Source organism: Hypomesus transpacificus, chromosome 7 (assembly GCF_021917145.1).
Source record: "Hypomesus transpacificus isolate Combined female chromosome 7, fHypTra1, whole genome shotgun sequence".
Lineage (NCBI taxonomy): Eukaryota > Metazoa > Chordata > Actinopteri > Osmeriformes > Osmeridae > Hypomesus > Hypomesus transpacificus.
The window spans coordinates 6,794,450-6,819,620 of record NC_061066.1 but is presented as its reverse complement, the minus strand read 5'-3'; the positions used below and the strand labels follow the sequence as shown (position 1 = coordinate 6,819,620).

The window sequence follows — 25,171 nt, the reverse complement described above, 5'->3', positions numbered from 1 at the left end:
AATGGAGCTGGCCAACGGAAGTCGCTTTCTCAGGCAAATTACGAATGAAACAGGCTCGGATGAAGAAATCAGATATTCTGGCTATCTTCAGCTGACTCGTATCTACATAAAGCAGTCCTCCCTGACGTTTTTGGTGTAAAATGGAGTGAACTACAACATTGTGAAAACTCACTGCCAGTGAAACGCAGGAAAAAAGCTAGAGTTGTGACGTGGTTCCGGTAGCTCGCTGTTGTTAAAAAAACCCCCACTGCTGTCAACCTGTTTGAATGGTTTTCGGCGGGACAGACAGCAGCACCATCTCATTTCACGGATATTTTCGGTATATTAACACAATGTCAATTGGTTACTGGTCTGTTGTATCATGTATGTCTGCTACTTTATTAACATGTATGTATAACATTAATTTATAATACATAACGCAATATTGTGAAGCAGAGCTAGAAATGGCTATGCTAGCTACCATACTTTACGAACTGTACATACCAAACAGTAGCCTAATGAGGACTAAATTGTTCCACTTAACGTTTAACATTCGACTGTTGAAGTAAATTATATTTTTTAAATTCATCATTCCACTTACAATTTACCACATTAACAACACTTATATCTGTAGTACTTGATGCAAGTTGAATCAAACCATGATCACCAGCAACTGTTCAATAGATAAAAATAGAACAGAATATACAAGGCAACCAACTGCAATTCAATAAAACATTTTATTGTTTATTGTACAAAATGTCCAGTGTTCTTCTGTTTTTAGTGATCCAGTGATCTAAATGTCTGCTGTTCACAAACCTCAGCCTAGGCACACACACAATTATTATAGTGGTTGAAATGCAGTATAAAATGTCCAATGATTGAGCTCCTGCACTTCATTTGATCCTAGAAGACAAGGAGATTATGGTTGGCTGTGCAGCATTTGGATGCTCCAATCGGTCTGAGAAAGGGATCGGGATGTATGGTTTTCCAAAAGACACAAACAGGAGAAAAAATGGATGGCCCAAGTTGGCAGAAGGCACCTGACTGTCACAAGGAAATTCAATAATAGAAAACTGTGTGGTGTGAGTTTAAGTTGTCTTTATACATTTCACTTTGGATCAAGGACCAATGTGTTTACTGTAATATGTATATAATGAAATTGGGATTGACTATTATGAGTTTGTAATGCATGTGGAAATTAAACTCACGCCATTGTGCCAATATCATCGCAGGCACATTTTGAGGGAGACCAATTCACAAAAACAAAAAAAGGCCAACTGAAATTGAAGGCTGATGCTGTTCCCAGCATATTTCTGCATCGTCCTGAGCCCAAGAGGAGGAAGGGTCCTAGTGAGAGAACAACCAAAAAGCTTCCAGTACATGTGTATTCAGTGGCCAGTGGCCACACCTACTGTCACATGATGAACCTTGGTATGAACAATGTGAACTTAGAATGAATCTAACATTTATAATTGCACACCCTCCCCACCCCATAACACTAACAATGCCATGTCATCATTTCAGATACTGAGGGAAGTCAGAGAAGGGAAAGTGAGGGAAGAGAGGCTATTGAAGATTTCGACTGTGAGGAAATTGAGAGGGGCATGCCAGCAGCCAGTGAGCCAGTCCAGTGCCCCAGTGAGCCAGTAGCCAGTGCCCAGTGTCCAAGTGAGCCAGGGTACAGTGATAAAGACTTGAGGGAGGAGTTAACTAAACAAATAGATCAAACAAGAAGGTTACAGGCAGCCCTAACTTGTCAAAAAAGAATGAATGTGGTCCTGCGGAAAAAATGAATAATAATGGAAAATAAATTTGGAACAATGTTATCGAAAGATCAGATCAAAGCAAGCGGTCTGAAGAGTAAGAGGAGCATACGATGGGGAAATGACATCCTTAAAAAGGCTATTCAAATACGTTTTGCTACTGGCTCAACCGGCTACAAACTTCTACAGGACATGTCGATTCCTCTCCCTGACATCAGAACCCTGCAAAGAAGAATACAGCACATTAAAATGGAACCAGGAGTACTAGGGGAGGTGTTTGACATGCTCAAGCTGAAGGTAGATGGCCTGACAGAGATGGAGAGGGAGTGTGTACTTACTGTGGATGAGATGTCAATCACTCCAAGCGTGGAGCTGCACCTGGGAACAGGGAAGCTGTATGGGGATGTGACGTTACCTGGCCACACAGGAGAGGCAACACATGCGTGTGTTTTTATGTTGGCAGGGAGCACGACAAGGTGGAAACAAGTAGTGGCTTACCACTACAGTGGCAATTCCACTAATGGGGCCATTTACAAACCTATTGTCTTGGACATTATTCACAGAGCAGATTCTATCGGGCTACATGTGATTAACGTCACCACTGACATGGGCAGTCCTAATCGGGCAATGTGGAAGGCCTTTGGTGTGGACCACAACAAAACGTCTGTCCCACATCCAACAAGACCAGACAGGAGGCTACACTTCATGCCAGATGTCCCACACCTGGTGAAGAACTTGAAGAGTGCCCTGGTCCGCGGACAGACGTTCATAATTCCACCGGATACGTTTGAGAGGGAGAACCTTCCCTCCAATGAAGCTTCAGTCGGTCCACTGAAAGATTTGGTTCATTTTCAAGAGGGGATGGCTTTCAAAATTGCTCCAAATGTGTCAATGAAAACCCTTCAGCCCAGTCATTTTGACAAGATGAAGGTAGGCCCTGCACTAAATGTTTTCAGCAAGGCAACAAGTGCTGGCCTGAAATATATGGTTGAGAAGGAACAACGACCCACCTCTTACCGGACAACAGCATGGCTCCTAGAGCAGGTAGACCACTGGTTCGACCTCATGTCTTCTCGCTAGGGGTGTCACAATACCAAAAATTCAGTAGTCGGTGCCAATACCATTAAAATAACACGATTCTCGATGCCAATTTCGATACCATGGTAAAAAAAAAAGAGGATTGTCTAAGATTCCATGTAGGCTACTTGAACCATGAACTTCTTTAAAATATTTGAAAAATAGCAAAATGTCCTACAAAGACATACAAAACATGTGCAATAGAGCATAGCACAACATAATAAAGTGCAATTAAGCCATTCAGCTAACAAGATGAACATGACATGAGTTTACCTTCTAAGCTATGGGCTAACGTTAAAACTACAGCTAACCTAAACTATGTACATAAGCCATTGTAACACACGTGCCCACCATCTCAAACATCATGTAACGTGTATTTTAGTATGACAGATTAAACAAACAGAAAAAGAGCATTCTTTGGATGTATTCAGAATTTCGCCGCGACTTCAACGAACATTGATTTATTTTGTATGATGCCAGATGTTAGCATCGGTGCTGCGCCTCTTCTGGAACTGAATCAGAACTTGCCTTGAATTCTTTAAACAAATCCAGATGACGATCTTTCAGGTGCTTAGCTAAATTGGAAGTATTCCCCCTTGGTCTGAAGACTGCGGTAGCATTTTTTGCATAATGGCTGCTGCGGATTAATTAATTAACGCCACGGTCATCTGCCTCAAACGCAAACTACTTTTTTTGCCCTTTCTTGTCAACAAGTCGAAGCGGGGCAATCGCTAAAGCAGCAGTTGTTATCTTGTTTTTCTTAATGTAAACGTCGACTGGAACACTCCTGAAGGCGCAGCACCGATGCTAACATCTGGCATCGGCGCTCACGGTACTTACGGTGCTTCAAAAAAATGGGCATCATCGGTGTTTTGTTATTTTAGCATCGGAAGGTACCGTAAGTATCGGTTCTCGTGACATCCCTACTTCTCGCCACCCAGTAATGGCACTGAGCAGGCACAAGATGGAGGAGTACCAAAAGGCCATCAAGTTCCTCGAGGACACGATCCAACTGTTCCGTGGACTGAAGATTGGACAGCCGAGTAGTTGGAAGCCTGTACAAACAGGGATTGTGATGGCAACATCTACAATACTGTCCATTCAGGAAGACATGCTGTCCCAGGGACACGTGTTTGTGTTGACCAGCAGGTTTACCCAAGACTGTCTGGAAAACCTATTTGGCTGCATCCGACAGAGGAATCCAGTCCCAACTGCTGTGGAGTTTCACCAAGCACTGAAGTCAATTTTTGTTGGGCAGTTTTTAGCAACAATGAAATCAGGAAGCTATCAGGAAGATGAGAACAGCCTTTTGGCTGACTTTCTGGATGCAAAGGAGACCTTACCCAGTCCTGCCCTGCGAGTGGAGGAGCTGATGGAGCGCAGTCCTGCACCTGACCTCACAACAACAGAGACCTGTGCTCTCTACCATCTAACAGGATACATTGTAAATCAAGTGAACAAATAATACAAAATTTGTAATGAATGCAAAAATGCAATTAATCACAATGCTAACAAACCTGAAGGAGAGCACAGTACTTTACTGAAGCTGAAGGAATTCAAACCTGGTGTGCTTTGTCGGCCGTCGCAAGAGGCCTTTGACCTAGTCCGGCAAATTGAGGAGCTGTTCCGAACCAGGACCAGTGCCTCCCTCATGGATCTCCAAAATGCCATGGATGTGCTGGAGAAGGAAGCTATGATGATCGACGGCAGGCTTCCCTCATGTCATGATGTACAAAAAAAACTCACCAACAGATACATCAGGCTGAGGTTGAGAATCGCAGCAAAGCACATACGGGCTGAAAGGAAAAAGGGGCTCTTAAAAGACGGTCATCTTGGAAGCAAAAGCCAGACAAAAAGAGCAAAGAAGAACCAGCAAAGCCAAGCAACATCTAGGCCTACAACAACCAGGCCACCAAACACTTTTATCGTTGCCATGGAGGTGCTCGGCCTGACTTTTGCGCCAACAAATGTCCCACAACCTACCTTGACTTCAGCTTCTATAGGTATGTAGATCCCCAGGACTAAGGTCAACATATCTGCTTAATCTACTTCAGAAATGCAAAATTATGTTTGTTTGTGGTAACTGTCAATTTACATACTAATATCAGATATCATTATTTCCTAATCTTACAGCCTCACCATTAATAGCCCCACTAACCAGCTCCGTCATCACTCCGCCGCTTACAGGAATGGCAAGCACCACCAGCCTCTCCTTTGCTCCACCAGCTGCATCACTCCACTAGCCTCACCATCACTCCTACACAAACAGTAAGTTTATATAATGTGTTTAATGTAAAAAAATTGCACTAACCGGTGCTACATAACTGAAACTATTTATAAAAAATCTGTAATTTGGGAGAATTGACATTCTATATAATTGTTTATTACAGCCTCTCCAACTCTCCACCAGACCCACTTACCAGTCGTGTCAAGGCAACATCAACCTGGTCATCTCTCCACCAGCCTGACAATACCTTGATGCTGTTTCGATAATAATCATTAAAGTTATCGTCTCCATGCAGTTATACTTTATTTTTACTCTCATCATCCACACTAGTGCTGATGATCTTATCACAAGGTAATTTATCATTTTGATTAATGCAGTAGTAGATGCATCTAGTTGAGCTAACTAGCTAGTGAGTGGACTTGAAATTCCTGCCGAGCGTTGAGAGCTAACTGGACGATAGGGGACCCCTTAATCTGCAATTCATTGTTGCTATCTCTAATCAGATGTACTAACGAGGCTAATAAGAGAAGACTTACTTTGTACGCCAACGAACACCAATAACTAGAACTAATTTGACAGACTATAAACCAACGGACTTCTGGTTATGATACACGTGCTCTCTAGCTATAGCTACAATAAAAGTGTTGCTTAGCTCTACATTAGATACTAGCCCTAGTCTAGCTCTAACTGCAATTAGAATCTAACAAGTCATAATCTTACGATAAATTGTATCCAAAGCTGGCTATATGAAATACTACTAATAACAATTGATATGTGTTGGTTGAAATATATAAAAAATGCAGGATTTTCATCAATTTACCAGCTAACTTGCTTCGGATCCTTTAATCTGCCATTCATTGTTGCTAGCTCTACTAACTAGGCTAATATGAGAAGACTAACTTTGTATGCCAATGAACACCAATAACTAGAACTAATTTCACAGACTATAACCAAACCAACGGACTTCTGGTTATGATACACGTGCTCTCTAGCTATAGCTTCAGTAAAAGAGTTGCTTAGCTCTACGTTAGATAGCTAGCTACTAGACTTACAGTTTAGCTCTAACTGCATTTAGAATCTAACACGCTATAATCTTACGATAACTTTGATTTAAAGCTGGTTATATGAAATACTACTAATAACAATGGATATGTGGTGGTTGAAATATGAAAAAATGCAGGATTTTCATCAATTTACCAGCAAACTTGCTTCGGAGACACTGAAAATGAATGGGGTTCAACGGTGGAAAATACAATGTTTGGAACTATAGGTCGCGTGAGACACGCTTTACTTCCGCATTCCTCAATAACAATGGGAGTCTATGGAAGTGTCGCAACTCTCTTTTTCTATGGCTCTGGCACAAACCATTGTTCTCTCTCATATATATTTATTGTGAGAATGCTGTTAAGCATTCTCACTATTGCTTTTCAACTTCTCAGTTCTTCCGCCATTTTTTGGCCTTTAACTAGTCCTGCATACTTTCACCGATTCCTACAATGTTTGTATCAAAACGTTCAGCTCCTTCAGGAGATGATGGCTATGACTTCTGGTATTTCTCACTTTTATACTTTTTACAGAATTAAGGTTTTTGTGCAAATTATTCTCCCATTGAAAGTAATGGTAAATCCTTTCAAATCATTAAAAAGCTTCCTCCTCTTTCAAACTTAACTACTTCAGCATACTTTCAGCTAGAGACATCATTCAGCCTTTAAAATGTTCACAAGACATTCAGCTATTCCCAAATGATTTATCTTTTTCAAATATTCAGCCAATTTTGATTCGTGACGGTTTTAAATACATGAAAAATGTAGCTCCTTGATTTTTATGATTGAGCAGCCAGCGGCTGCTCTTTTTCTGATATTCAACTAAATTGTCAAACAAATTCCTCTGACGTTCATATAGTTTAACTTACAGAAACAAGTTTTACCTTAAAATGTAGGAAAACGTGTCCTCTTTCAGCCAATGTAACTACTAAAGAGCTCACATTTACAGATTTTCAGCTTTGAGCCTTGAAGCGAGAGCAGCCTTTCAAATTCTCTCACTAACTTCAATGGAGAGGTGGGTAAAATTCGTCAGAGATTTCGAAAGTAGACGTGTTTTTAAACTGCCGGTAGAGTCGTATTTCTGACCGCACAGACATATAAAGGACATGACTGGTTTCGGGAGAGTCTTGGGACTCGGAAAATATCCTCATGTTTTGGATTGGACGTATAGTTTTGCCTCTAGGTTAACTTGTTTGAGGTGTGGATGCTAGCTAAATGTGTCATTCTCTCTGCCCAGCTCGTTAGCGAGTACAGCTGCTCCATTGCCGTGGCAACCAAACAGACACACACCATGAAAGCAGAATTGGGTAACGTTTTGGAAACTGCTAAAATAGTTGTATTTATGACCGCACAGACACATAAAGGATATCAATGGTTTCGGCAGAGTCTTGGGTCTCGGAATATATCCTTATTTTTTGGATTGGACGTACAGTTTTGCGTCTAGGTTAACTTGTTTGAGGTGTGGATTCTAGCTACATTTTTCATAATCGAGCTAGCGCGATGGGTCTCCATAACTAAAAACGGTTCGACTTTTTTTCCACAATCGACCAAACAAGATATGTACATTGAGCTTAAAGTGTACATAATCTAGCTAGATCGTTTTTATTTTTGCAAGTTTTACAGAAATCTGCAAAAATCGAGGCTCACTGTCATAGCTGACCGTCACGAACAGCCTAACGGTGCGTTCACACTGAAGACTTTTTTACCGCTCAGCACCGCCGGTGTTGTATCACCCGATGCATGACTCTCTGGATTGGCACCCCCTTCGCGGGAGCGCGCGCGATTCAAAGAGTGAAGGATTTCGTCTTGATATCGCATCCAAAAGAAGGGGAGACAGAAGTCTCACATTATACCGTCTTTGTTGTTGAATTCAAGAGAAGGATGTCTGTTATCTGTGTAAATATCAGATGCTATTTTCAACACAAAATCCTTAAAATTCGTAATTCAAACGGTATACGCGAACCAACATTCTTGCTCCACGACATCGCATTCTGAGGAAATATACCCCAGTATGATCATGATTATTGCTACACAAAATGTATTTTGTGTAGCAGGTTCAAAGTATTTCACATGGCATGGCTCTTCATACTAATGTATAGGTTCAAAGGCATGCGATTTTAATGCAGTTAGCCTGTGCGTAGGGTGGGTTACTCAGACAGGTCGAAAACAACAGCCTTCTGATCCAGAATAGGCTATCAGCTGTCCTGAAAAGGGACCAAAGGTTCAGATGCCTAGCTTACAAAAGACAAGTACTAAAAACAATGTATCAGCCATGTATCAACATCAAAAGAACCATAAAAAAAGATAGGAAATATTATTCTTATTGTTTAAGTCAATTAAATAATTGAAAAAATAAAACATTATAATCCCTCACCTACCATGGACTATTCTGTTTTCAGACCTGTCCACCCTATACATACACATGTATTGGTATTCAATTTATGCTATTAAATGTACATAATGCTGGCGTAGAAGGATAGAGACGTATGTGGGGGGAGAGCATTTCATGGCAGGTTTTCCATGGGATGTAAGTGCAATGCACCCCCTGTTAACCCTGACTAGGACAGTGTGACATGCCTGAAACGTACTGTGCTTACTCATACTAGTGCCCTCAGTGTACAGTATGAATGATTTGATGCTGGGATATACAGAACAGACAATAGAGGGGGGGTGCATCTCACGACAGGCTTAATGCACCCCCCGCTAACCCTGACTAGGAAAGTGTCACATGCCTGAAACATACTGTGCTTACTCATACTAGTGCCCTCAGTGTACAGTAAGAATCATTTGATGCTGGGATATACAGAACAGACAATACAGGGGGGTGCATCTCACGACAGGCTTGTTTCATTCCTTCTTGTCACAAAATGCACCCCCCGCTAACCCTGACTAGGAAAGTGTCACATGCCTGAAACTTACTTTGCTTACTCATACTAGTGCCCTCAGTGTACAGTAAGAATCATTTGATGCTGGGATATACAGAACAGACAATAGAGGGGGGGTGCATCTCACGACAGGCTTAATACACCTCCTGCTAACCCTGACTAGGAAAGTGTTAGATGCCTGAAACTTACTGTGCTTACTCATACTAGTGCCCTCAGTGTGAAGTAAGAATCATTTGATGCTGGGATATACAGAACAGACAATAGAGGGGGGGTGCATCTCACAACGGGCTTGTTTCATTCCTTCTTGTCACAAAATGCACCCCCGCTAACCCTGACTAGGAAAGTGTCACATGCCTGAAACTTGCTGTGCTTACTCATACTAGTGCCCTCAGTGTACAGTAAGAATAATTTGATGCTGGGATATACAGAACAGACAATAGAGAGGGGTTGCATTTCACGACAGGCTTAATAAAAAAACTTGAACTTGAACAATACAATCTAGTGTATGATAAATACGTGACTCCGTTTTGTGTTATTTTCTTTGTTAATGTTTATTGAGGTACATCTTCACAAAGTACTTTTTCATGTCAAGGCAGTTCTGTATATCCCAGCATCAAATGATTCTTACTGTACATTGAGGGCACTAGTATGAGTAAGCACAGCAAGTTTCAGGCATGTAACACTTTCCTAGTCAGGGTTAGCTGGGGGTGCATTTTGTGACAAGAAGGAATACAACAAGCCTGTCGTGAGATGCACCCCCCCTGTATTGTCTGTTCTGTATATCCCAGCATCAAATGATTCTTACTGTACACTGAGGGCACTAGTATGGGTAAGCACAGTAAGTTTCAGGCATGTAACACTTTCCTAGTCAGGGTTAGCGGGGGGTGCATTAAGCCTGTCGTGAGATGCACCCCCCCTGTATTGTCTGTTCTGTATATCCCAGCATCAAATGATTCTTACTGTACACTGAGGGCACTAGTATGAGTAGGCACAGTAAGTTTCAGGCATGTGACACTTTCCTAGTCAGGGTTAGCGGGGGGTGCATTTTGTGACAAGAAGGAATACAACAAGCCTGTCGTGAGATGCACCCCCCCTCTATTGTCTGTTCTGTATATCCCAGCATCAAATGATTCTTAATGTACACTGAGGGCATTAGTATGAGTAAGCACAGCAAGTTTCAGGCATGTGACACTTTCCTAGTCAGGGTTAGCAGGGGGTGCATTGCACTTACATCTAGTGGAAAACCTGCCATGAAATGCTCTCCCCCCGCATATGTTTCTATCTTTTCTACGCCATCGTGGTGTACATTTAATAGCATAAATTGAATACCAATACATGTGTATGATGTTTTATTTTTTCATTTATTTCATTGACTTAAACAATAAGAATAATATTACCTATCTTAAAAAAGGATTTGATGGTTCTTATGATGTTGATACATGGTTGATACATTGTTTTTAGTACTTGTCTTTTGTAGTCTCGGCCTGTGATCCTTTGGTCCCTTTTCAGGACAGCTGATAACCTATTCTGGATCAGAAGGCTGTTGTTTTCGACCTGTCTGAAGAAGCCACCCTATACGTACAGGCTAACTGCATTAAAATCGCATGCCTTTGAACCTATACATTAGTATAAAGTTTGATCATATAACATCGACTCTTATCTCTTTACACTGGCTCCCTATCCAAGCCAGAGCTGATTTCAAAGTTCTACTACTAACTTACAAATCTCTGCATGGATTGGCACCACTGTACCTCTCCGGTCTCCTTGCACCCTATTGCCCCGCAAGGTCTCTAAGATCTCAAAATGCCGGCTATCTGGTAATACCCAAAGTTAAGAAAAAAACTGCTGGAGGTAGGGCGTTCTCATATAGAGCACCTCTTCTTTGGAACAAATTACCCATCTCAATTAAGGAAGCTGATACTGTCTCGACATTTAAAACTAGATTAAAAACGTTCTTGTTTAGTCAATTCTATGATTGTTAAAGGGAAGTATGTGTGTACTTTCTATGTAAACCTGGGATGTGTGCTTGCCTATGTGTGTATCACATGTAACTTTTAAATTTTAATTATAGCTTATGTTCACATTGCCCAGCTAGATGTTACAAATAAAGTAAACCTGTTACTGTATATTGTTAGTATTATTATTATTATAGTTCCGTTGCTGTATATTGTTACTGTTATAGTTTTTATTACTAGTTGGAGACAACGGGGGACTGGCTGTTTTCATCCTTATTCGTATAAGTATAACCTACTTTAGAGTTCTTTCCCCTGGAACAGATTTCATGTTCCAACTGAGGGGGGCTGTCGTTGTTTTGGTGTGTGGGGCTGCATCAAATACCCTTTTTGCTCTGTTAAATTGCTGCACTAGTCCACACTTGACCGGTGGGGATCTCATTCTATTTTGACTGTAACTGTTAGCTGCTCCTGGCATTCTCTAATCCCTGCTCTCCTCTCTGTCCCCCCCCCCACACATTCCCTGTGGTGTGGGGGGTTTGAGCTGTCAGGACCTGCTTGGTCGTCGGTCTGCCAACGCTGAACCAGGTCGTCACCCGGAATCCAGTCTCCATGACGGCCAACAGCGAGTTTCCCGGTCCCATCCAACGTCTATAAAGCCGAACAATGGATTTTGGTGTTTCAAAACCCATTGACACTGTATGACTATGTTTAGCTTGTGTTCTGCTCCTCTCTCTTACCAACCGTCTCTGGAGGAGGGGATCCCTCTCTGAATTGCTCCTCCCAAGGTTTCTTCCATTTTTTCTCCCGGTGGGAGTTTTTCTGGGAGTTTTTCCTTGTCTTCCTTGAGGGTTTAGGTTGGTTGAGGGGCAGTTCTATGGGCGCATGTGAAGCCCTCTGTGACATGCTTGCGTGTAAAAAGGGCTATACAAATAAATTTGATTTGATTTGATTTGATATAAAGAGCCATGCCATGTGAAATACTTTGAACCTGCTACACAAAATACATTTTGTGTAGCAGTAATCATGATCACACTGGGGTATATGTCTTCAGAATGCGATGTCGTGGAGCAAGAATGTTGGTTCGCGTTCTTTACTATAGCGTTTGAATGACGAATTTTAAGGATTTTGTGTTGAAAATAGCATCTGATATTTACACAGATGACAGACATCCTTCTCTTGAATTCAACAACAAAGACGGTATAATGTGAGACTTCTGTCTCCCCTTCTTCTTTCGGATGCGATATCAAGACGAAATCCTTCACTCTTTGAATGGTGCGCGCTCCCGCGAGGGGGGTGCCAATCCAGAGAGTCATGCATCGGGTGATACAACACGTATAATGTCATGGCAAATGTGCGGACAAAATACAACTTTTACACACATTAAGCAAAAATCCGATACGCATTCTAGATCTGACATGATCCTATCTACAGCACACAACAGGTTATCTTTTTCTACACTTTTTTTAGGCCGAGTGAAAGATTAAATGCCACCCGCACTCTATGGAACGGGTCTTGTTCCGGCTGGAAAAAAAGATGCATCAGACATAAACGTTGACATGTGTAACCTTTTATTATATTACTCGAAATCTCTGCAAATCAATCGCTAGATTATGACTTTAGAGTATGACCACTACACATTCACTGTATGGATGGCGAGTGGCTGCCAGCCAGCATTTCAGCGTTGAATGTCAATCGTGTGCCGGGTGAGCTAGCTAGACTATGCAGCTAGCACAGAAGAAAGTTACGTAATGTGAAGAAACTGAATTAAACTACAAAATACAACACACCAGGGACGCCGACAACCTCAGCAACCCTGCGCCAGGCATCATTTTTTTTGTTTATGTCTCTGTAATCGAACATAGACGTATCATACAATACTGGGTATGAAGACACACATACGATGAGTTGCTCTTCCATCTTAAAATTGTCAAACCTAGAAATGTTTACCATGATCAACAGTTGCTACGTTACGAGAAACAAGAAACCAACCCGATTGGCCATCGTTGGCGTTTTCATGCTCGTCATTTACATAAAGTTCAGAAAAATCCAACTTTAACCGCCCCGCTCGCCTTCCCACAATACCCTACGCGAGCGTCGACGCCCCGCTCGCCTTCCCACAATGCCCTACGCGGGCGTCAACGCCTGGTTACATTGAAAATGAATTGGAAGCCGACGCCCCGCTCTGCCCGCCCCTCTGCAGTGTGAACGCACCGTAACCAGGCCCTTGGGTAAGTGTTTGCTGCACTGCTGGCGTTAACAAACGCTAAGTAACTGGAAAACTTTTACTGTTATTTGATGATATTGAACACATGTAAAGTAACGTGTCTTTACTCTAAATATCTTCTCCGTTTTCAATTTGAAGTTGTACATCTAGCTTATGTAGGAAATCTTCCATTGCATCCTCTCTAGCTTCACGCCTTCGGTTATTATTCAAGCCTACGGTGTTAATACATTAGCCTGGCTGCCAGCCCAACTTCTCCCCGCCCTAAAGAAAATTTGGTCGGGAAGTTGGGTCTGGAGGGTCTCGTATTGGGGACCAACTACAGAAAACCAGAATCTGGGCAAACCAATGAAATTGCCAGGGCGGGCTTTATACGATGATGGACAGATGATCAACAGTAACGTAATCACCCACGTCACAAAACAGCGCTTAAGTTGAATTTGTTTTGAACAAACATGGCTACCGCTGGAGATCTGGGATGTTATGATTCTGCTATCGAGTCTGTTTTAGAAGACATCGACAGCGCATTAATTTTGAAAGAGGAACAGAGAGAAGCAATCAAGGCATTTGTCGATGGAAAATATGTTTTTGCCGTCCTTCATACGGGATTCGGTAAAAGTTTAATTTATCAGCTGGCCCTGATGGTCGCGAAGAAGATGGGACACAATGAAAACCTAGTGGCCATTGTGGTTTCTCCTTTTCTTTTGTGGAGTTGTAATCCTAAACGGAGAACTTGTTTGTATATGCATTGCCCTTTATTGTTTCGCTCAAAAAGGTTGACCCAGTGAACAAGTACTCCCCTTACCCTTAAATTAATTTTACAACACCGGCAAAAATCGTTTGTATTCATTCTTCAAGCATACTTCAAGTCTACTTGTAGTTTAGTTCTGTTGACAACAACTATGCGGTGCTTAACATACGTCACATACTCTGTTGCTCTGATTTGTTGTAGATCTATCCAATTGAGCAAAGAGGCATTTGTTTTCCAGGCTCGTTTGAAACACGCCCTGTAGTCAAAGCCCAACGGAGAGTTCTCAGACTCATATATTCTGACTAGAATTATGAGTATGACAACGTCAGGCTATTAATACATACCACTTTGACACACTTGCAAGAAATGATCCGCTGCTTAGATGTATCATGATCTTGGTATTTACGTATAAAAAACTCACCAGGGACAACGACAACATCGGCAACCCTGCACTATGAATTATTATTTTGATGTCATCTTAGTGTCTGAACAGGACTGGGTGTGCAGTTACGCATGATTAGTTTCTCCTCCGTCTTGAACCTGAAACCTAGATTCTAGGTTAGAAATGTTGCCAGTCTGTTGCCAATGACCAATGGTTGCTACCTTTTTCCAGCAAGTTCAAGTCATTCCAGTGTTGTCCTTTTACCTTCAAATTCGTTTAACCCAGACTTCAGCAACTGGTTTTCTGCTCAATTTTCAAATTTTCCTGCAGCTCATCTTTCAGAAATGTTCCCCTTTTTGTTTTGCATTTTTCTTCTTTTCTTCTGTTTTCTGCCTTCATCTTGCTCAGGTCCTTTCAAAAATACCTTTCACAGCAGTACCTTCCAACTGCCAGTACTTTTGCATTTTTCTTCTCTTTTCTGTACTTTTCTGCCTTCATCTTGCTGTAGGTCCTTTAAAACATTACATTTACAGTTTAGTCATTTAGCAGACGCTCTTATCCAGAGCGACTTACAGTAAGTACAGGGACATTCCCCCCGAGGCAAGTAGGGTGAAGTGCCTTGCCCAAGGACACAACGTAATTTTGCACAGCAAGGAATCGATCCGGCAACCTTCTGTTTACTAGCCCAACTCCCTCACCGCTCAGCCATCTGACTCCATTTCAGGCCTTTTGAAACTCCAGCAATTAAGCTTCTGCTAAATTTTCAAATAGTTATGCATTGTTCCTCTTCTTTCTGATTTTTTTTCACTTTTTGTTTTGCATTTTTCTTCTCTTTTCTGTAGTTTAAGCCTTCGTCCAGCTCCAGCTCCAGCCCCTATTTAAAATACCTTTCGGGCGCTTTGAAGCTTCAGCTTATAACTTTCTACAAAATGTTCAGCTTTTTTAGCATGGTCAGCTATCCCCATTCAGGTTTTCAGCATTCTCACTGCTGTTTCGCAGGAACAGCCTTTTCTAGTTGCTTTTCAACTTCTCAGTTCTTCCGCCGTTTTTTGGCCTTTAACTAGTCCTGCATACTTTCACCGATTCCTACAATTTTTGTATCAAAACGTTCAGCTCCTTCAGGAGATGATGGCTATGACTTCTGGTATTTCTCACTTTTATACTTTTTACAGAATTAAGGTTTTTGTGCAAATTATTCTCCCTTTGAAAGTAATGGTAAATCCTTTCAAATCATTAAAAAGCTTCCTCCTCATTCAAACTTAACTACTTCAGCATACTTTCAGCTAGAGACACCATTCAAACTTTAAAATGTTCACAAGACATTCAGTTATTCCCAAATGATTCAGCTTTTTCAAATATATTCAGCCAATTTTGAATTGTGACAGTTTGAAATACATGAAAAATTTAGCTCCTTCTTGATTTTTATGATTGAGCAGCCAGCTGGCTGCTCTTTTTCTGATATTCAACTAAATTGTCAAACAAATGCCTCTGACGTTCATATAGTTTAACTTACAGAAACAAGTTTTAACTTAAAATGTAGAAAAACTTGTCCTCTTTCAGCCAATTTAACTACTAAAGAGCTCACATTTATTGATTTGGGGTTTTGAGCCTTGAAGCGAGAGCAGCCTTTCAAAATCTCTCCCTAACTTCAATGGAGAGGTGGGTAAAATTCGTCAGAGAATTTAAGTAGACGTGTTTTTAAACTGCCGGTAGAGTCGTATTTCTGACCGCACAGACATATAAAGGACATCTCTGGTTTGGGCAGAGTCTTGGGTCTCGGAAAATATCCTAATTTTTTGAATTGGACGTATAGTTTTGCGTTTAGGTTAACTTGTTTGAGGTGTGGATTCCAGCTAAATGTGTTTTTTTCTCTCTGCCCAGCTCGTTAGCGATCACAGCTGTGCTATCACCTGGCAACCAAACAGACACGCACCATGAAAGCAGAATTGGGTGACGTTTTGGAAACTGCCAAAAGAGTTGTACCTCTGACCGCACAGACACACAGGATATCAATGGTTTCGGCAGAGTCTTGGGTCTCGGAAAATATCCTTATTTTTGGGATTGGATGTACAGTTTTGCATCTGGGTTAACTTGTTTGAGGTGTGGATTTTAGCTACATTTCTCATAATCGAGCTAGCGCGATGGCTCTCCATAACTAAAAACGGTTCGACTTTTTTTCCACAATCGACCAAACAAGATATGTACATTGAGCTTAAAGTGTACATAATCTAGCTAGATCGTTATTATTTTAGCAAGTTTTTCAGAAATCTGCAAAAATCGAGGCTCACTGTCATAGCTGACCGTCACGAACAGCCAAACCAGGCCTTGGGTAAGTGTGTGCTGCACTACTGGCGTTAATCCTACGAACAAACGCTAAGTAACTGGAAAACTTTTACTGTTATTTGATGATATTGAACCAGGGGCGTGTCCAGACATTTTTGATAGGGGTGGCACCAGTGGGGCACTGACGTATGCAGGGGTGGCATGAAATGTGAGCAGGTGCGCCTGCGCAGACATATACTCACAACCTCTGGATTGTCAGCACTGGACACACCTGAAGCAATACAGAGATTGTATCATTTATATGTCAAATTGTCACATTTAGGCTTTTCACACCAGTATTGTTAAAAAATGGGTCTACACGCTTGTTAAAAAATGTGTCTACATGCTTGATCTCTCAGACAGCAAATATTTCACTATCTATCTGAAATGTCACTTAGCAAATGAACATACAATGGGCTACCCAGATAGCAGACATACGTCGGGCCGACGTATACAATAATCGTCGGCCCGACGTCGTATGGATATCGAACGCCGATTGTGCCAAAACGTCTGAACTGTCGTTCGTGTACACACATCAAATTTTTTTTTACGTGTACAGACGTTAAAAATTGACGTCTGTACACGTCCGTTTTTGACGTCTGTACACGTCCGTTTTTTACGTCTGTACACGTTTGGACCATTTATGCTTCCATGCTATTGGTTGGCTTCAACATAGCCACCCCCCTTTTTACGTAGTGTCTGCGCGAGGCTGTACGTAGTCCTACTGTGACCATGTGGGCTCTTACGTAGCTATCATTTAGTATTTGGGACAGTCCATTTGTGTGGGGGAGAGCCACTTGTGCGGTTTATCCGGTATCATACTCCCGTCCAGTAGGTGGCGATGATGCACCTATACATTGTTTAACCGCCATTCAAAGAACCAACGAAGAAGACGAACACGTTGTGCAGTAGCGGTTAGAACCGAAACTGTACTGTCCTGTAGCTAGTGGTCCAGGACAGTGTAGCTAGTGGTCCGGACCAGCGCCTCCAGTGGTCCAGGACAGCGCCTCCAGTGGTCCAGGACAGCGCCTCCGCTGGCACAGGACAGTAGCTAGTGGTCCAGGACAGTGGTCCAGGACAGTGCCTCCACTGGTACATGACAGTTACTGTTCTGTTGATAGTGGTACGCAACTGTCTCGTAACAGTTGCATTGGTTGTCTTGCAGCATTTTTGTTGACTGTCGTATAACATTTTAGAATGGGAGAACAGGCTATAAACTTTTATTTTCAAAATATAAGTTAAACTGTCTCTAAACCAATACGTAGCAGACTGTTACGTATTGACTTAGTAAAAACGTATTTTACTCAGAGTAACTGAATTTAAACGTCTATTAATTGTATATTACACATAAATCTGTTTATGTAAATATAAAAAAGTAGGCTACAATTGTTTCAGTATCCACTTAACAAAACACACAGGATTCAGAAAGATCCGTCTTATATCTTAGGAACTGTTTTGTTTAAAAAGTTCAAGCCTATGGCTATAATGTTAAAGAAGGCTATTTTAACTGTCTCGCAACACTCACATAGCGTATCTTGTTGTCTTGTGACAGAGTGTCTCTAAGTTAATTGGTTTAAACCAGAGCTGGTTTCAACCAGAGTTGGCCCTTAGTTCTAGAACATTTTATTTTAGTGTTGGTGCAATCAATGGCGGGTAAGGCGACATTTTCTGATTCTGATTTCAGATTTTAACAATCAATTTGGTTTTGAAATAAGGTCAAAAGATAGGCAAATTAGATAGGCTATTTGACTGTATGATATCGTTTTAACACAAATGGTATATTAGTCCATAGAAGTGTGGCGATTTGTAAGAGCACAAATCCCCGCTGTCCTGTTACCGTTGTTTTTGATGAGCATTTCAATTGTTGATGTCTTTGTTAAGGTCACCATCCACATCATCAGAAAGAACGACAGCGTTTGCCGGTACATGGCTGAGATGTGCCTTGCCTCAGGAACTGTGTTTGAGTGAACATATAGTGTCCTACAGTGTTTTGTACATGTACAAAAAGTGTTTTGAATTGTATTATTTATGTTTTCAAATACATCTATTTTTATTGAAAATATTAATGGTATGTGTTGATTTTTATTTTATTGAGAGAAATGCTTGTAAACAAAGAAAACTAATGTAACCTGGCTGTGTTGACTGACAGGGAACTGCAATTTAACAGTGTATTGGAAAATGAAAATACTCAAACTTTAAAAGTATAAAAATTAAATTATAAACACATTCATATTTCATTTTGTCTTTAAAATAATAAAGAAAACATAATTCTTCATTATTTCCATATGAAGAACAATGTCAATAAATGACACCCCTTGACTGCAAAATGTAGGTAACCTATAGCCTATGTTGACTTTAATTATTTATTATTAAAATTAATGATATACACGCCGTCACTAGGAGGCGCTGATAACAATAATGCAATAATAACGTCTCCGGCGGTGGCTCATGTGCATTCAGTTACTTTGAGTAAAATACGTTTTTACTAAGTCAATACGTAACAGTCTGCTTTACATTACACACAATGTAAAAATTGACTACTTTGTATGGTAAGCTTGTAGCGACACGTCAAGTATGGTTTAGAGACAGTTTAACTTATATTTTGAAAATAAAAGTTTATAACCTGTTCCCCCATTCTAAAATGTTATGCGACAGTCAACAAAAATGCTGCAAGACAACCAATGCAACTGTTACGAGACAGTTGCGTACCACTATCAACAGAACAGTAACTGTCATGTACCAGTGAAGGCGCTGTCACGTACCACTGTCCTGTGCCAGCGGAGGCGCTGTCCTGGACCACTAGCTACTGTCCTGTGCCAGCGGAGGCGCTGTCCTGGACCACTAGCTACTGTCCTGTGCCAGCGGAGGCGCTGGCCTGGACCACTAGCTACACTGTCCTGGACCACTAGCTACACTGTCCTGGACCACTAGCTACACTGTCCTGGACCACTAGCTACTGGACCACTAGCTACACTGTCCTGGACCACTAGCTACACTGTCCTGGACCACTAGCTACACTGTCCTGGACCACTAGCTACACTGTCCTGGACCACTAGCTACAGGACAGTACAGTTTCGGTTCTAACCGCCTCTCACGTTGTGTGTGAGGCAAATCTAAAAAAATTACGACCACAAACTTTCTCAACAATTGTGCCCAGACTTTTTCAGATTGTACTCGACTTTTATCTTCATATGACCAGGATTCCATACAGACTGTTCTAACCAGGTAAGCTATCAATTAGCAACGTTAAACCAAGTTACTTGTTTTGTATAGCTGTTGGCTAGTCCTGTCCTCCTGGGCTCCTGACTTTTCGTCAACACACTTGTAGTGCCAACTCTTTAATAATGAGCAAAATCAAATTAAGGCCGCTAAACTAGACCATAAGGTTTTGAATATTGTGTTACTGAATGCGATGATTATGTTACTGTAGCCAGCAATCTCAAAGAGTTGTTTAAGAAGCTTTGTTGTAGTTAGCCTACCACTTGTCAACACACTTGTAGTGCTAACTCTTTAATAATGAGCAAGCTCAAATTAACGCCGCTAAACTAGACCTTATAAGGCTTTGAATATTGTGTTACTGAATGCGATTATGTTACTGAAGCCAGCAACCTCAGAGTTGTTAAACATGCTTTGTTATAGCCTACCACTAATATATTTTGTCATGCTAACAGGTTAGAGATAATGGCGACGAGCGTTCGCTGGAGCAGAGGGCGACTGCATCAATCTGGAGTGGTGGATGACATGCTTTTGCTCATTGGCGAGTTAGTTCGGGAAGCCAACAACAACAACAACCTGGTAATGTACTCGTCAGATTAAACATAATCTGAAGAAGCAAGATTCAAAACACGATGCCTCTAACATTTTTCTCTTTAGCTGCAGTTGCTTCTGGTTTCACCGTACCTCGAATGGGAGGACAGACTGGAGGAAGGCCGGTTTACCAAATCGCCCAAGAGCAGTTGCAGATGTTGTTGTCCTTTAACTTCTCTGCTAAACAGATTGCGGAGGTCGTGGGTGTCTCAAGAAGAACAGTGAACCGACGGTTAAGGTATGTGTCAATTGAAGGACTAGTTCAGGAGAGATCTGAAAAGTGTGACCCCTTTCTCACTGATTTTACACAATTATTTTGTTTATTTACAAAGCACATGAAACACTGCAGAATTACGCTTTCTATACATTTCATGAAGAAATTGATATACTTTGATAGAACTCTTTCATATCCCATATCTTTGGAGAGAAAACTGTCATGTGCTTGTACCACATAGCTACCTTGTCACTGTTCCTTAAACACATTGTTTTATTTAGAGTTACTAGGGATGAATGTAAAAAAATTATCTAAGTCCTAATATGTATACATTGTCTTCCATAGACAGCACAATTTCATCTTTTACAGACCAGATGATGCACTTGATCTGAAGGTGCTGCTATTCGGAGTATGTCCCACAGGCTTCGGAGGAGAACACATCGAGTGGCAGGGTCAAATTCGCTGTGGCATCTTGATCGCAACCACAAGCTCTTATAGTAAGTGGCTTGTTTTACTGTGATTCGTTAATTTGCCCTAACTGTGTCCCTAGCCAATGACGAGCTGATTATTTTATTTGTTTTGAATTTAAAATAAGATTTTCAGCTTCACATGAATGGAATAGAGGTTGGACTTTTTTTCTGTTAAATGCCCAACATGTTGCACAGAAAGGTATACAATTCATTTTAGCTGCATTCAAGCCATTCATATTTTTTTTGTTATTTATAAAATAAGATGTGCAATTGAAATCTTTTGTTTTCCCCTCCTTCCTCTCTTAGGCGGAGGATTGTAATCCATGGAGGAATCGATGGGTTCAGCCGACTAGTGGTTTTCCTGAAGGCTTCTAACAACAACAGAAGTGACATTGTAATGGACCTGTTTTTGGAAGCAGTCACCCAGTTTGGTGTCCCATCCAGAGTCAGATCTGACTATGGAGGGGAAAACAACGCCATTTGTCTCATCATGGATGTCTTCCGAGGATCAACCCGAGGGAGCACTCATAATCAACGCATTGAAAGACTTTGGGGCGATGTCTGGAGAGGCGTGACAAAAAAAACGCAGAGTCCTACGTAGTGTGGTAAGGTCTGCTGAGTTTATCATCGACAGCAAGCTCCCAGCCCTACAGGACACCTACCACACACGATGCCTCAGGAAAGCTGGCAAGATTCTAAAAGACTGCTACCACTCATCTTTCAGTCTCTACCCCGCTGCCTTCTGGACAACTGTTTCTATCCAAGGGCCGGCCAGCTTCTGAATGACCATTTACATGGACAGTTCTCACTAAACACTTTACATTGATGCATTTCTCACTAGTCACTTTACACACTGTCACTTTCAGCTACTGGTTGCACTATCAGCAATATTGCACTAACTGTACCCCACTTGTTTTAGGTTAGTATAGGTGTAAGGCTAGTATAGGTCATTATCTGTATTAGAGGTCTAATATATTGTATACTATTTTGTATATTTAGGAGGTTTATAATTTATCATATTTTTTTTAGCTTATCATAAATGTAATCGAAGTACTTATTATGTTATGCCAGGTTGCTTTGCATTGTCTTGTCCCAAAAATGTCAGTGCCCAGTCTGACTTTGTGGTGTTCCGTGTACCTGACAATAAGACTTGAAACGGATGTATAGCACTCCTTGTTTACATATCTATATAGAAAATGAAGGAATCATTATTGCCAACAACGAAAGGCATCTTTGGGCTCTTCACTTTGTTTACCTGCCTCGTATAAAACGTGACCTGAGTACTGCCAAATACACGTCACCATATCAAATTTTTGTGCAAAGTTGTCTTACACAACAGTTGCAACATCACACTGGTATCCAAGGTATATTTGGAGCAGCCAGTTCCAGGGGGTGGCTGACCAAGGGGCTGCTGCACTTGCCTTTGACTGGCTACAAAGAGTTGTGGTTCCCCTAAACCAATTTCAACCAAGTTTACGAACAGTTGGAACATCTCAGGCAACACACAAATTGTTTGGGTAGAGATAGACAGTTTGGGAACTGATCAGGTCCTCAATGTCCTTTCTTAAATACAGTTCACACACATAATTTAACTGTTGTAATCACATTGTCAATAGGCCTTGGAATGAGTAAGCAGTCTCAATCACGTCAATGTAATAAAGATGAGCAGACCATATACAATTTTGTTTGTGTTTAATGTTATTGCATTATGTAACTACGCCTTTGAAATCCATCCATTTAAACAGAACAAAACACGTGTTCATGTAAGATCAAATTAATTTACGACTACATTAAGTCCTCCCCAAACTGATCTGCAGAACCTATTCTAACCTATTCCAAGATACACCTTTTAAAGGTGTCATAAGTCTCACCCACAGGTAAGTAGACTGCAGCGTATCATCCGCACTGCTGAGAAGGTGATGAGAAGGTGATCGGCTGCAATCTGCCTTTCCTCGAGGATCTGCACACTTCAAGGTCCCTGAGGCGAGTAAGGAAGATTGTGGCCGACCCCTCCCACCCTGGACACTCCCTGTTCCAGCTACTCCCCTCCGGCAGAAGGCTGCGGTCCATCAAGACCAAAACCTCACGCCACAAGAACAGTTTCTTCCCATCCGCTGTTGGCCTCTTTAGGAAGGCCAAGGACTCATACTGACTTTAAATCATAATCTGCACAATGACACCCTGCACATTGCAATTTGCACTATTGTATCGTTTGCACTATCTGTATTTTTAGGTTATTGTAAATTAGGGCTACTTATATTTTATTTTTTATTCCCCTTAGTATTAGCTAGACCCCCCTTAGTATTAGCTAGACTTTGCTCCTTTTGTATAGTTGGTCCACATATTTAAGTTTCAATATTCCTATATATTTAATGTGTCCACCTCCCTGCCAAAGTAAATTCCTTGTTTGTGCAAACATTCATGGCGAATAAAATCCCTTCTGATTATGAAGTATAGCACCAGCGCACACGTGTTTGCATTTAGGAACCTGGCCACTCCATCTTATGGGTAGAGAAAGGCGAGCTCTAGCTGTACCGGAAATATGTAATATATACATGTTATGACAATAATAATTAAGCCTCTATAGTGCGTAGGCTAATTAATTCCTAGTCAAGTCAATAACCTATATTTTGCTGTAGCCTTGTTTTGTGGTGTGTTCGGCCTCCGACAGTAAAAAAGAAAGAAAAAGCACAGAACTGATGTTTAAATATACAGTGCATTATGTACACTACATAATAGGCTATACTAACCCCCTTGGGTTAGAATATTAAGGTAGGCCTACATAATCTAAATTGGCCAACTTTAGACATTTCATAAACAATGTGTTCAACTTTATGCATAAATATGCGACTCTGAAGCCTACACATGTTAATTGAATAATTGACAACTGATTGAGCTCCCAATTATTGGTGATGCAACACATAAGCCTACCATTTGTTTTTGTAGTCAACAAAACAAGCATTTCATGGCAAACTGTTCAGTGTCATTAATTTTACAAAAATGATGCACCTCGACTTGGGGACAGGGATGAATGCAACCATAGCGTATAATGACTCAAGCGCAGAGCATGCAAAGAGATTGTAAATAATTTATGAAAGGTCATATACACATTTATTAAAGATTAGTTTTGGCATGAAAAAGTATTATGCTGAAATTTTACAACCACCAAAGTATGAGTGAAAAAAGAAATGTGTGCGCTATGCCCCATGTATGGTCGAGGGGATTCAAACATTCAATAGCCTACCAAATAGGCAAAGGAATGCACCAGATTTCTGGCCAAAGGTGCTGCTCAGGCAATGCAACATAGCAGCATGGAGATGAAATCTGATCACATTATCTGGGCCATTAATAATGCCCTCCTTGCTCAGGTTTAATTAATGGCACTCTGTTCCTTGGTCCACTAATTTACAACTCCGTTCAAACATGCTCTGACCAATGCTGGGTATACACCACAAGATAATTGGTCTGATTTGGGGCCGATTTCCCCCTTCCGACAATCCTAGGTAATGTCCCGACAATCCTAGGTTATGTCCCGATTATCTACAGATTATTTTATCAGATTTTCCCTTGATGTGAGGTGTGTTGAGAGTGGCCGAACTTGCTCGGAAGAACGTCGGAGCCGCTCCAAAATCATGATGTGTGAGGGGAACCCCAAGGACAAACACCACACACTATAGGATCAGAAAGGTTACATTTAGGATTTTCTTGTCCATGTTTATGGTCTCACATTTTAAAAATCTTAAAAGAAAAAAAAAAAAAATGTGTGTGTACCCAGCATAACACAAGTCTCTATCCTCCATAGACCTGTCCTGCATGTTTGAGATGTTTCCCTGCTCCAACACACCTGATTCAAATGAATGGGTCGTTATCTTGAGGACCAGGGTTGGGAACCACTACTACTGATAAGTTCCCATCCCTATCCTGGGGAAAAAAAACAGACCCTGTACATTTCATTTACTCTCAATTACATTAAAAGTATATTTTACATTCCCTGTGTTGGATATTACTTGTATATTGCCATGGGTATTACGTGTTTTATTTATTGACTAAGGCTTCTCTGTGTACTGTCCAGCTG

General features: G+C 41.2%; 4 long non-coding RNA genes across 8 annotated transcripts; 2 read left to right on the top strand and 2 right to left on the bottom strand.

The window, feature by feature from the left end:
* Positions 1-1,632: 1,632 nt before the first annotated feature.
* Positions 1,633-2,903, bottom strand: LOC124469564. 3 transcript variants are annotated; one of them, XR_006956310.1, is made up of 5 exons: positions 2,753-2,903; positions 2,281-2,573; positions 2,081-2,157; positions 1,894-1,964; positions 1,633-1,672 (listed from the first exon to the last, which is right to left on the bottom strand). It is a non-coding gene; the product is annotated as an uncharacterized LOC124469564 (long non-coding RNA). The 3 variants fall into 3 exon arrangements; XR_006956311.1 differs by having other exon boundaries at positions 2,760-2,903; XR_006956309.1 differs by having other exon boundaries at positions 2,281-2,903.
* Positions 2,904-3,673: 770 nt separating this feature from the next.
* On the bottom strand, positions 3,674-4,946 carry LOC124469563. 2 transcript variants are annotated; one of them, XR_006956308.1, is made up of 4 exons: positions 4,803-4,946; positions 4,337-4,615; positions 4,163-4,248; positions 3,674-4,033 (listed from the first exon to the last, which is right to left on the bottom strand). It is a non-coding gene; the product is annotated as an uncharacterized LOC124469563 (long non-coding RNA). The 2 variants fall into 2 exon arrangements; XR_006956307.1 differs by lacking the exon at positions 3,674-4,033 and having other exon boundaries at positions 4,073-4,248.
* Positions 4,610-5,858, top strand: LOC124469565. The gene is made up of 3 exons (XR_006956312.1): positions 4,610-4,822; positions 4,953-5,087; positions 5,210-5,858. It is a non-coding gene; the product is annotated as an uncharacterized LOC124469565 (long non-coding RNA).
* A 13,799-nt stretch (positions 5,859-19,657) lies between these two features.
* On the top strand, positions 19,658-22,766 carry LOC124469486. 2 transcript variants are annotated; one of them, XR_006956303.1, is made up of 5 exons: positions 19,658-19,830; positions 20,277-20,400; positions 20,485-20,650; positions 20,972-21,123; positions 21,403-22,766. It is a non-coding gene; the product is annotated as an uncharacterized LOC124469486 (long non-coding RNA). The 2 variants fall into 2 exon arrangements; XR_006956302.1 differs by having other exon boundaries at positions 20,479-20,650.
* Positions 22,767-25,171: the final 2,405 nt, after the last annotated feature.